This window comes from Antedon mediterranea, chromosome 11, assembly GCF_964355755.1.
Source record: "Antedon mediterranea chromosome 11, ecAntMedi1.1, whole genome shotgun sequence".
Classification (NCBI taxonomy): Eukaryota; Metazoa; Echinodermata; class Crinoidea; order Comatulida; family Antedonidae; genus Antedon; species Antedon mediterranea.
The window spans coordinates 13,124,875-13,138,491 of NC_092680.1; positions in this window are offsets into that span (position 1 = coordinate 13,124,875).

The window sequence follows — 13,617 nt, forward strand, 5'->3', positions numbered from 1 at the left end:
TACTTCTAGTCGGTCTCTGATTTTGTTTTTTGATTATTTGTGTACATGTGATAATGTTCGTTTGGTCGGTAATGGTTGATGTCAGTTTTGTGGTTAAAAGTACATCATTGCTTAATCTCTTCATTTCTTCTGGTTTCAAAGATGTTGTTGTATAGTGTTATGAGCTGGATGTGTTATTGCCTCATCAAGCTTCATCATCAGTGTTGGAGCTTTGTTTTCTTGCATTTGCCTTAAAGCCTCTTTCATTTTCTCTACAAGAATAGATGGTAATTTGTTTGACTGCTCACTGGTTCGTTTTCCTTTTATATTCCACTACAGTATGTTCTTGAAAAGAAATCAGCTTTGTAATTAATTTGTCTTTGATCCTTTTCAGATTTCTAATATTTCAAACATATGTTTTTATTTTTCACTCTTTTCTTCGCTTTTTCCTCACTGTTTTCAACATTTCATTTGTTCAGCATACTTCAAGCAATGAATTGATAATTAGGTTATGTGTTTTATGAGTATCAAATCGCATTGGTTAATTCTTCTTTTCTCTTTATTTAAAAAAAAAAATGTTATTCAACTTTAAGTTTATCTAATTTTATGTTGATATTAAGTGTTGCTCTTACGGTGTAGGCCTACCATGCAATGGAATTATATATTGAAATTAAATTAAACATTAAGTTTTAAGAAAATTGTAAAAGGTAAACTAAATAGGATATTGAATGTAGTCTGGTCCATTAAATCTATATTTTAGGTATATTATTATAAGTATGACACATGCACGCTTAACAGTATATTCTGATCATAACTCAAACTGGCATTTCCAGTTAAAATATGATAACATCTTCTATTAGAGCTAATATAAATGTTTACATTCTGAACAATTTGACACCAAACTGAACTTTTTATGAAATTTGGTTACAGAGATACAGACATATTTAAACATTAAAGGTCAAAGGTCAGTAAATGACATTTCCTGTGAATTAGGAAGAACATGTTTAATTAGAGTATATGTAAATATGTATGCTCTTAACAATTTGAAACAAATTTCAAGAAATTTTGACCAGTAGTTATTGAGATATAGTAAGCCGAGGTCAAAGGTCAAAACGTTGAGAAATTACATTTCCGGTCGTTTTTAAAAAAAAAGTTCTATTAGAGCGAATATAAATATGTACCCTCTGATCTATTTGACACCAATATCATTTCAATTGTCAAACCCGTTGCGGAGATATGGCTGTTTAAGATAGAAATATAAAAATTGAGGTCAGAGGTCACAGAGGTCAAATCAGATTTCCAGTAACTTTGTTTTGGTATCTCCATATCATGTTCTATTAACATGCAAAAGGGCACACTTGTATCCACTATGGTAACCTCATTTCCCCTTAGGGACCGGACTAAAAATTAGCACCCTGGGAATTACTTCCGAAAGAGAAACTTACCACAAAATGAGTCCAAATTGTTTATTCATTTAAAGAAACCCAATTAGGGTTGAGGGATGGGAAAGAGGATAGGTACAAAGAGGAACAATTTTTAAATATATTCTTTATCCACGTCAGTAACGAAATATTGTTTTCATTTTTTATAGGCCTATAAATAATATACCACTAACGGTGACTAAATATAGTAAAACATTTGCGATTTAATACTTTGTTAAAACTGTCACTGTCATAGTCGATTGAAATAGTAAAGTACATGTAACGATACACCACTACGACGTTTATATTTTTTGTAATTATTAATTAATGCAAACGTTGAGAAGCAACTGTCAGTAATAAAGTTTATTTGTATATTACGTGTTTATATATCTAACACTAACAGTAGAGCCTACCCATAATCACAGTAATAAAGTTTATTTGTAAATAGTTTTTTACATCTAACAGTATTCACAGTAAGAAATGTTTGTATATATTTTTTTACATCTAACAGTATTCACAGTAAGAAATGTTCGATTCAAATGACGACCAAAAATGGTAGGTATTTGCTGTACTGTATTGTCAAAGTATTGCAAGTTTATTCTCCAAGGGCTCATAAATTTACCTACTTGTGTTAAACCAAACTGGCAGACTGAGAGATTGGAATGTTCCATTCATCGCAAATCAATACATTTGTAAAAACGTAAATTAAATCTATCAAAATAGTATTTTTTAAAGAAAATCGGCCTGTCTTCAACATTATGATGCTGTACTCGAGCAGTTCAACCGGTTTTCAGCTATTAAAAACAATTATCGTAGGAGGAGATAGGGAAATGCGAAGCGTCCTCGTATTATTGTGTGCGGGTATTTTTCAAGTTGGACATCCATTAGACAGTGTATACCACGATCGGAAAACACCCCTATTTGGGGCAAATCGTTGAACCTAAATTCGTTTTAATCGTCAATAACTAATTATCTAACTCAATTTAATTAGTAAACAGGGTTACATCAGGTGGTTAAAATCAGTACCGAAAGTACGAACCAACTTTATATACCATCGAGTAAAAATTCTAGAAGTAAGGCGCGATTTACCGAATTTTGCCCTTACGTAAATTTATATATAGATTACCATTACAATGATATTAGGCATATATACTGTAATTTGTTAGGGGCGCTAATGTAGTTTTGTAACCACTCCTTTAAATTACTCAAAACTTCAATACTACATCCAACATACTCACAACATCCTACAAGCATGAAATGGTTTAAAAAAAACTAAATATTTGTTATGACTATTTGTAATCAATTAATAATTGAGCACCCTTCAGAAATCCATAGATATAGTGTAGAGTGTAAACTATCCCCATTGACAAAAGTGCTTATTAAAAGCCTCATAGGACATAGAGCGAACAGTTGCACTCTATGAGGGCGTGGTTACTAATGTTTAAACTAAATAATAACGAATGGTTGTGGTGGTACTGTTTTCATAGATGGATTGTAAACATTGTCAACCAATTGACAGTGTGCATTTGGACTACATTAAATACCAACATTAGAGGTCCCAAATTTGTGGGATTGTTACACAATACTATTTTCTTTTAATAAGCACTTTTGTCAATGGGCATAGGTTAATTTAACCAGTAAAATTCATATTCTTTTGTAAATAGAGAGGAAAAAATGTTGTCAGATGAATTATTATATAACGTGTATGGTGTTTTTATTCGACTTCATATTTTCCTCTTCGCGTTTATCCACCAGTATCCACCAAAGAACTAATTACTGTCGTGTACTTTATTATGTTTTAGGGATCCATAATCATGATAATAGGTTATCTAACTACCGGTTTTTACATACACATGACTCATGCCAAATTATCAATTGTCAGTTGAAGTCAGTGGCTATTAGTGCTCACTGGCTAAATCCAGGGGCCTCGGAGCTTATGGGGGCCATGAGCAGTACACAGGGGAAAAATAGGCATTATTATTAGCAGAAAAAGCTAAAAACGCCCGAGACCCCCAGCGTTGGAACTTGGAGGGCCACTTATGCGTGTTAAACAGACTTGAACCACTACACTACGAAACCTCTTACACCAATTCAATTCAATTCAAATAAACATTTATTTCTTTCATTCATATTTGAGTAAAAAACATTATAATTTCTGATATTTTATAAATAAATATTTTTTTTTTAGAGATATAATACAGTAAATCATAATGTATAAAAAGATGATTCAGTTATATACAAAATGAAAGAGGCAAAAAAAACCCAAGAAAGTATCGATCAATTGGAAAAAAAAAAAAATCCAATTGAAACTTGTATGTTGGGAAGCCATGTAAGAAGATTACATACTTATATATATAAATTTAAACATATAAATACACAAACACATATAGATCAACAGACACACGCACACACGCACCAACAGTAAAGGAAGCAATTTCGAAAAAGTTTCTAAAGTTGAAAAAAATATTACAAAATAGAGAAAACAATTAGTTATAATTTGAAATAAGATATTCTTTAAGTTTAAAAGAGAACATTTTGCTAGAAGACGATGATGAAATTTCGGGAGGTAGATTATTGAATAGTTTAGAACCACTATAGCGAATGTTATGTTTCATTTTAGTTAGTTTAGGTTGAGGAAGATGAAGGTCCCGTGATGCTCTTGTGTTATACGAATGGATTTCAGAGTTAGTTAAAAAATTACAGGAAAAGTTAGAAGGCAGTTTGGAATTAATATGTTCATAAACGAAAATGCATTGTTGGAGTTTATTAATATCGTGCACAGTTAAGAGTTTAAGGTTATAAAAAAGGATATTAGTATGAGCAAGACGTGAGTTACCCGAGATAAGACGAACAGCTTTCTTTTGAAGGACGTGTATTTTATTAAGATTTGAAGGGTAATTATTGGCCCATACAATGTTACAGTAACTAATAAAAGGCAGAATAAAGGAACAGTAAATATTGCGTAAAATTTATGACGGTAAAAAGGAAGACAGACGATAAAGTATGCCAATGTTTTTAGAAATTTTAAATTCAATTTCTTTTATATGATTTTTAAAATTTAGCTCTTGGTCAATTAAAACACCTAGAAATTTGGTTTGCTTAACATGGGGAATTACTTGATCACCAATCAGAATTTTATGAGACTCGTCGGTCAGTTTTTGATGACGTATTCCAAACAACATAAAGTTGCATTTACTTAGGTTTATTGAAAGTTTATTCACATTAAAATAATCGTTAATATTAATTAATTCTTGGTTAAAAGTATGAAAAATTGATTGAAAGTTAACACTTTTAAAAAATAAAGTCGTGTCATCTGCATAAAGATAAAAGGTAAGGATATCTGAGGCGTTTGGTAAATCATTGATGTAAATTAGAAATAAAAGAGGGCCAAGCAAGGACCCTTGGGGAACACCACAGGTAATGGGCTTAAGATCAGAGGTATGATTGTTAACAGAAGTACATTGAAATCTATTTGATAAGTAATTGTTTAAAAGATTAAGAGCAACACCACGGATACCATAATTTGAAAGTTTAGTAATCAGAATATGATGGTCAATAGTATCAAAAGCTTTCGACAGGTCAATAAACAAGCCAGAGGGAAAAGAATTGTTTTGAATTGCATCAATAATGTTGTTGGTTAAATCAATTAGCGCAAAAGACGTAGAATAGTTTTTCCTAAATCCGAATTGTTTATTATAAAGAATATTGTGCTTGCTTATAAAATCATAGACGCGGTTATAAATAATCTTTTCAAGAATCTTTGAAAAAAAGGGAAGGATGGAGATTGGACGATAGTTATTTGGATCGGACTTGCTACCTTTCTTGAAAATTGGAATAACTTTACCAATTTTTAGGGAGTTGGGAAAAACACCAGATGTAAGAGATAAATTAAAAATGTAAGTGAGAGGAGAGAGAATAGTGTCAATGGATTTTTTAATAACTTTAGCACAAATGTCATCGATGCCAGAGGCCTTGTTGCTTTTAAATGAATTTGTGATTTTGTGCACTTCTTGTTCGGTTACAGGTGAAAGAAAAATTGAGTTAGGAATAGGGGGATGTAAGAAGTGATGAAAAGTTTTATCAGAGTCATTGTTTATTTTTCCAGCAAGGTTGGGTCCAATATTTGTAAAGTGGTCATTGAATAGGTTTGCTACTATTAAAGGTTCTTTTATTAATTTTCCATCAGCTAAAAGTTCAATATCGGCAGGTGCATTTTTATTTGACTTAAGAAGAGAATTGATGACACGCCAGGTGGCCTTGATATTGAACTTAAGCTTAGTAAAAGTTTCACAAAAGTAATCCAATTTAGCAGTTTTTAAAACGTTGTTTAATTTATTTCGATAACGCTTATATTTGGATATATTAGAGAGTGTTGGATGGCGTAGACTTTTAGAATAAAGTTTCTGTTTGTACAAAATCGAGGTCAAAAATGTGGGTTACACAAAGTTTTTTAATCCATTTAAACATTTTAATAAATATGGTAATAAGCACAAAGCAAAATAAACATGTGTAAAAGTCATAATTACCGATTACACAAAATAAGTATTTAAAAAATAATATATACTGTGTACTGTATATCATATTGCGTATACAGTACTTTTCAGCATAAAGTTTTAAAAAAAATGTTGGGGACCTTCTGCGTGTTAAGCAAACGTGATAACCACTACGCCAAGATTCCGCATATAACTACATGACGCTGTGGTGTGTGTCACACATTGTGGCTTCTTAATTAAACAAATTAATTAACAAACAAACAAGCACGAATGTGCAATACTCGGGTACAGCGAAAGAAGCTGTAATGACGTCATAATACCGGATGTAACGTCACATACACATCAATAACCGCGCTACTAAATACGGTTATACGGTACCATCTTCGAGACGTGATATGGCTGCATCCGGTTTGAAATTAAAAAATCCGGCTCTATAGCTTAGAGGACATGTCCCTGTAGTATATTCATGCTAAATCCGAGCTCAATACTACAACGAATGAGGGAGGAGTAGTACTTTATAAATCGCACTTTTTGCTCAATAGTGTCCGGATGGAAGAAGAAGAGGAAAAGATGAGAGAGTAGACTCAGGTACCCCGAGTAATAAAACGAGATATACTCTATATCATATTACGTATACAGTATATTTCACCATAAAGTTAAAGAAAAATAGGTTTCGCCAGGGCTCGAACCGGTACCTTCTGCGTGTTAAGCAGACTTGACAACCACTACACTACGAAACTTCTTACACTAAATATGTGGGTTACACAAAGTTTTTTAATCCATTTAAATTACAAATAAATATGGTAATAAGCACAAAGCAAAATAAACATGTGTAAAAGTGATAATTACCGATTACACAAAATAAGTATTTTAAAAAATAATAAAAATAAGATATACTGTGTATAATTATCATATTGCGTATACAGTACGGTACTTTTCACCATAAAGTTTTTAAAAAACGGTTTCGCCCGGGCTCGAACCAGGTACCTTCTGCGTGTTAAGCAAACGTGATAACCACAACGCCAAGAAGCCGCATATAACTACATAACGCTGTGGTGTGTGTCACACATTGTGGCTTCTTAATTAAACAAATTTAATTAACAAAAAAGCACGAATGTGCAATACTCGGGGTCAGCGAAAGAAGCTGTAATGACGTCATATGACCGGATGTAACGTCACATACACATCAATAACCGCGCTACCAAATACGGCTATACGGTACCTTCCATCTTCGAGACGTGATATGGCTGCATCCGGTTTGAAATTTAAAAATCCGGCTCTATAGCTTTGAGGACATGTCCCTGTAGTATATTCATGCTAAATCCGAGCTCAATACTACAACGAATAAGGGAGGAGTAGTACTTTAAAAATCGCACTTTTTGCTCAATAGTGTCCAGATGGAGAAAATGAGTAAGTCCTAGACTCGGGTACCCCGAGTAAAAAGCACGAATGTGCGATACTCGGGGTACAGCAAATGAAGCTGTAATGACGTCATAAGACGGGATGTGACGTCACATACACATCAATAACCTACCAAATACGGCTATATGGTACCATCTTCGAGACGTCATATGGCTGCATTCGGTTTGAAAATTAAAAATCCGGCTCTATAGCTTTGAGGACATGTCCCTGTAGTATATTCATGCCAAATCCCAGCTCCATACTACAACGAATACGGGAGGAGTAATAGTATATTCATGCCAAATCCCAGCTCCATACTACAACGAATACGGGAGGAGTAGTAGGCCCTACTTTAAAAATCGCACTTTTTACTCAATAGTGTCCAGATGGAGGAAGAAGAAGAGAAAATGAGTAAAGTCCTAGACTCGGGTACCCCGAGTAAAAAAGCACGAATGTGCGATACTCGGTGTACAGCAAATGAAGCTGTAATGACTTCATAAGACGGGATGTGACGTCACATACACATCAATAACCTACCAAATACGGCTATATGGTACCATCTTCGAGACGTCATATGGCTGCATTCGGTTTGAAAATTAAAAATCCGGCTCTATAGCTTTGAGGACATGTCCCTGTAGTATATTCATGCCAAATCCCAGCTCAATAACTACATACAACGAGTACCCCGAGTAAAAAGCACGAATGTGCGATACTCGGGGTACAGCAAATGAAGCTGTAATGACGTCATAAGACGGGATGTGACGTCACATAAACATCAATAACCTACCAAATACGGCTATATGGTACCATCTTCGAGACGTCATGTCATATGGCTGCATTCGGTTTGAAAATTAAAAATCCGGCTCTATAGCAGCTTTGAGGACATGTCCCTGTAGTATATTCATGCCAAATCCCAGCTCAATAACTACATAGGGGCCTACAACGAATACGGGAGGAGTAGTAGGCCTTCTTTAAAAATCGCACTTTTTACTCAATAGTGTCTAGATGGAAGAAGAAGAGGAGAAAATGAGTAAGTCCTAGACTCGGGTACCCCGAGTAAAAAAGCACGAATGTGCGATACTCGGGGTACAGCAAATGAAGCTGTAATGACGTCATAAGACGGAATGTGACGTCACATACACATCAATAACCTACCAAATACGGCTATTATGGTATCATCTTCGAGACGTCATGTGGCTGCATCCGGTTTGAAATTTAAAAATCCGGCTCTATAGCTTTAAGGACATGTCCATGTAGTATATTCATGCCAAATCCCAGCTCAATACTACACCGAATAAGGGAGGAGTAGTACTTTATAAATCGCACTTTTTACTCAATAGTGTCCAGATGGAGGAGGAGGAGAAATAAGTAAGTCCTAGACTCGGATACCCCGAGTAAACAGTAATATGCGTAAAAGATGTAGATCCTGGCTGTATTAAGTTGAAGGCATAACTTGATCAAACACTTGATTGAAGAAACATTTTAAAATATAGCATTATAAATATCACAATAGTATAGGTAATAGGCCTAATGATATCGGTGATGATACATAAGATAGTAGATACACTCATGGCCTATAGCGTGTTTAAGCAGGCTCTCAATCGTGCTCTTAATTGAATCAAAAGTGTGTACGCTATTGTTCGTACTGTTTTGAATTACTTTTAAAATATAATCTGACAATACACACTTAATGCCGAATGTAAATTAGCTTTTGTGGAAAGCACCGGTCATAGGCGAGCCGGACATAGCGACCGTGTTGTCGTTAAGCTTAGTCAAGAATGCCGTTTTAGCATTCAGAAGAAAATCACAGTCACTAATGAACGTAACAGACATATTATATTCGTGTCATTTAGATTCACAAAACTGGTTAAACTTCAGAAACTTGAACTTTGTTGCTGAAACATAATGCACTAAACAAAAGAACAATAGCAGCAATATTTTAACACATTAGCACACACTCAATAAATGGGAAACCCCTATTTTCCCATCTTTTTATAATGGTATAGTCCATACAAGTCGAGGTGGCCGAAAACGGCACCTGATTCCAATACTTGATATGGAAGATTTGTTGTTAGTAAGTACTCAAAATGACATTATGAATCTCTGGTCATATAACAAAATATAGAGTAAAGTTGTTTAAAATGATCAAGCGAAGCCATTTTTTGTTTGCTGGAATGGACGTTTGTGAACTTGTGAATAATTTAAATTCTGAATCTAAAAAGCTCAAGTTCAATTATCGGAGACTGATGAGGAGAATGAAATCCCCACACAGACACTATTATTATATAGGTTACATATTTTCTTTTCTTGCATCCCTCCTCCATCCCGTCTCCTTCGCATCTGTATTATGATTAGAGTCTGATTCAATAAAAAGATTCGATGAGAGAAAAATATGTCATTTATTGATACCGAGTAGCCTATGAGAACTCAAACTGAACGGTGTGCTTATAATCAAAGTTGGGGATAAGTTTAACACGATATATACCGTAGCCGATCTAGACACATAATATAACTCTGGCAATCGGTGCAAAGTTCATTTTTTATTAAGTAGCTAAACATAAACATTCCTCTATGTTATAACATTCGATAATGGCCTACCATATAATTATCTGAGGACCACACATACATGTTAGGCTGGAACTTTCGTCTATGTTATACCATAGTTTATTAATGTGTTAGGACCACACAGAACATGTTAAGTTTGGAATATAAATGATTTGATTGAAAGTCTTAGCGCGCAAAAACCAAGACTAGCATGTTATAATACTGGTAAGTATTTAAGTAGCATAACATATTGTTGATATAAGTTTGCGGTACACCACGTATATTAGTTCTGAAAAGAACTGTTGAGTTTCTCGACGTTTCGATCAATATACTTTGAGGACGATCATGCAAACCTTCAAACAATATATAGCATAAAGTATGAATGAATAGCACAGGTTGATGTGTGAATACCCTCCAAAGTTGAGGCGTAAGTCCAGTTGGGTATGAATGAAGATGACCGCACGGTGTAAGTGCGAATACGCCTTTTAATTTGTCCATTCCATTTTGGGTTGGAAATCAAACAATAGCTATTGTTAGTAGTGATACAACATTCACTGTCACCTGTTTACGACTCGACATAATGTAATTGTACGAAATCTTGACGGAATTATATCTTGAGCGTAGCCTATATTATATTACAGGTATGAATTGCAGCTTCCAAGTCTTCCGCCACTATTACTACAAGTTCTAACGATATTGTGTTTAGGTAATTTTTTTTTATTAGTATTCCGATAGCATAAGTACTGTAGCATTGTGTATAATCTTGCATAGTATTAAAGACTAATGCACGGTTAGTCGAGCTTACCATATAAACCGTTAGCAACCATAACTTCCTTTTTCAGATTGAACTATTGGACTTGCAGTGCAATATTCATAACTAAAGATGAACATCGTTTGGCTTATTGTAGTGTTCTAACTTGCGTGTACGGATTGGGTATCCTCTCGATGTATGCGTTTTATTTTACCCACGGAATAAACCTGAACGTAAATTATTTACCCAGATCAACCTTAAAAAATGTCAGTAATCGTATATATCGTACGAGTCAAGAAACACATTCTTCGTATGAACATTTGTAAGTATTTTAAACAAAATAATAAGAATCCAGACAGCTACCATGTGACGTCTACACGACCTACGACCCATTCACCTAACACAATTATGAAGCTGGAGAGAGTGCAAATGGGGAAATGACAATGTTTCTATACGTACCAGCTATATCGTTATCCCTGTATTTATTTATTTTATTATATTGATATAGCGTGACGTTCAAAGAAAGGGTTTACAAATTACTGAAAGACCATATTGATGTCAGAAATGTGACCAAGTTAAGGTAATTGAAAACAATCATCATTATCTTGTATTGCATACTGTATATTTGTAGATAATATTCCTGATTGCAACCTGTAGCAATAGTATAATTTGCTAATTTTATATTTTCTAGTGTATCGTTACAGAAATTTTCTCCAAACAACACTGTTCTATTTTATGACAAACCAGTTGATTATAACAACAAAACGAAGATAGTCTTGGCAAGAAAGAACCCGAGCCGAAAGAAAACGATCGGTTCCTACGACACATGCGCAATTTTGGGAAACGCTGGGATACTAACAGATAGCCATTGTGGAAAAGAAATTGATGCTCATGACTTTGTATTGAGATCCAATTTGGCGCCGACTGTAGGTTATACAAATGACGTCGGAAATAAAACTAATCTGACTACACTAAATAGTGATATGTGCGGTTACATAGCCAAGTGTTTAAAACGTGACAAACTGAGATGTAAAGATAAAGTTTACAAATTAATGAAATCTTTAGATGGTACTTTTGTGTGGTTTTCCAAATATGGTGTGGTATCATCTTCTAAATATATTGCCTTCACACAGGCAATTATGAACTACAAATTGAAGACTGAAGTTACGTATCCAGGATTTGGTTTGCCAAAACTCGTATCAAGGTAGGTTTTGTTTCATGTTAATACTATTTAGGCATACAGCCTGTTTTTGTGCCTCCGATCGTCATGATGAGCCATGCTGTGTTAAATTATTCCCCTACAATCCTATTCAAAGCTAGATTTGGATCTCTTTTTTTTTTTTCACAAAACTAAATATTTGTTTTGCTTTTTTTTTATTCAAAACAGAACCACAATGCAAAACAGGTTTTCTTTTACCCGATTGTGTAATCCTATAAAAAAAGATGTTGATAAATAAATATATAAATAAAAAATTGTTATTAAGTAATTCATGTTATAATGTGGACTGCTGTCTTTCTGAACACTATTTGCTACTTTTTTAGGGAAGTTGTGATTCTTTCTGAGGAGTTGAGCTTTTTTTTGTGAGACTGAAGTTTTGCTACTAAAAAAAAAAGTGGAATTGTGCTTTTTTTGTAGGAGTTGTGCTGTTTTTCTGATGAGTTTTGCTACTTTATGAGGAGTTGTGCCTCTTTCTGAGAAATTGAGCTTTTTTTCTGACGTTTTCTTACTATTATTTATTTTTTGTTTGCTTAAGTTGACTTAAAGACACTATATATACTGTAATAATTTTTAAAATACTGTATTTTGGATTATAAGTGATGATGTGATTTTCCAACATTTTTCAAGATCTATAAATGGTTCCGTTTTCTATATCTCATTAACTTAATGTTTATTTTTATTGATGTTTTTCAGATATTGGAAAGTTAATAGTCCATCAAGCGGTCTTGTCTTGTACACAATAGCGAGTACTTTCTGTAGAAAAATTTCGATGTATGGTTTCTATCCATTCTATACAAAAGACGATGGAACTCCTGTATTTCATCATTATTACGATAACAAAACAACATTGAATTATACACAAAATCGGCACAATATGCCTAATGAATTTAAGTTGTTTTTAGACCTCAATCGGACTGGTCATTTAAGATTAGTAACAGATCATTGTATCCAATAATCTTACCGTCATGATTTGGTGTAAATTAAATTTTATATTTATGGGAATATTGATTGCGTTATTTGAATGATTAAATTTTATATTGCTTATGTCATTTATTTTAATATATTAAAAGTCAAATACGTTTTATATTTTCAAAACGTGAAAGAAAAAAAAAGAGTAGACGAGATGACAATATTTTTTTTTATTTTTGGTGAAGGATAAATGGACTATGTTTTTTTATTATCTTATGATGGTACCGTTATTTTTATTTTAGAATAACATGCATTTCATTAATTTCATTTATTTTGTCTCAGGAGATATATATATATAAAAATAATAGAGAGAGACAGGATTCCCAAAAGCGAACTGAATCAAAATCAAGTGGGTCTCCAAAATCAATCTACAAAATCCATTCATGGAATATATTTATGTAAATTTGATATTTTTTTCTTCTTTTTCTGAGTTGAGTATAAGGAATTTCGCGTTTGCCCCCTATGTTGTTTTCTGTCGTCGTTAATGATGTATTGTGTTACAGTCGGCAAAGAGTAGAACTGCATCAAGCTCCTTAAATTGTATTTTCCATCATCAAAACCTCGTTGTAAAGGATTACAAATTTGTTCTAAGGTTAAAGTAATTAATGATTTGGTTATTCGTTCCATAAATGATTCTCTCTGTGTATGTATAGTATTTATTTCACGTAGGCTATATTATGTATTTTCTATTAATTCGTTAAGGGAGCCGTTAACGTTTGTAAAAAAAATAATTTTAGTAGTTCTACATCAGTTTTTAAAAGCTGAATTGTTTTGTAAGAAGAAGTGCTTAATTTTATTGATCTGCTTGATATTTAGGAAAGGTTTCTATAGGCCTGTCAT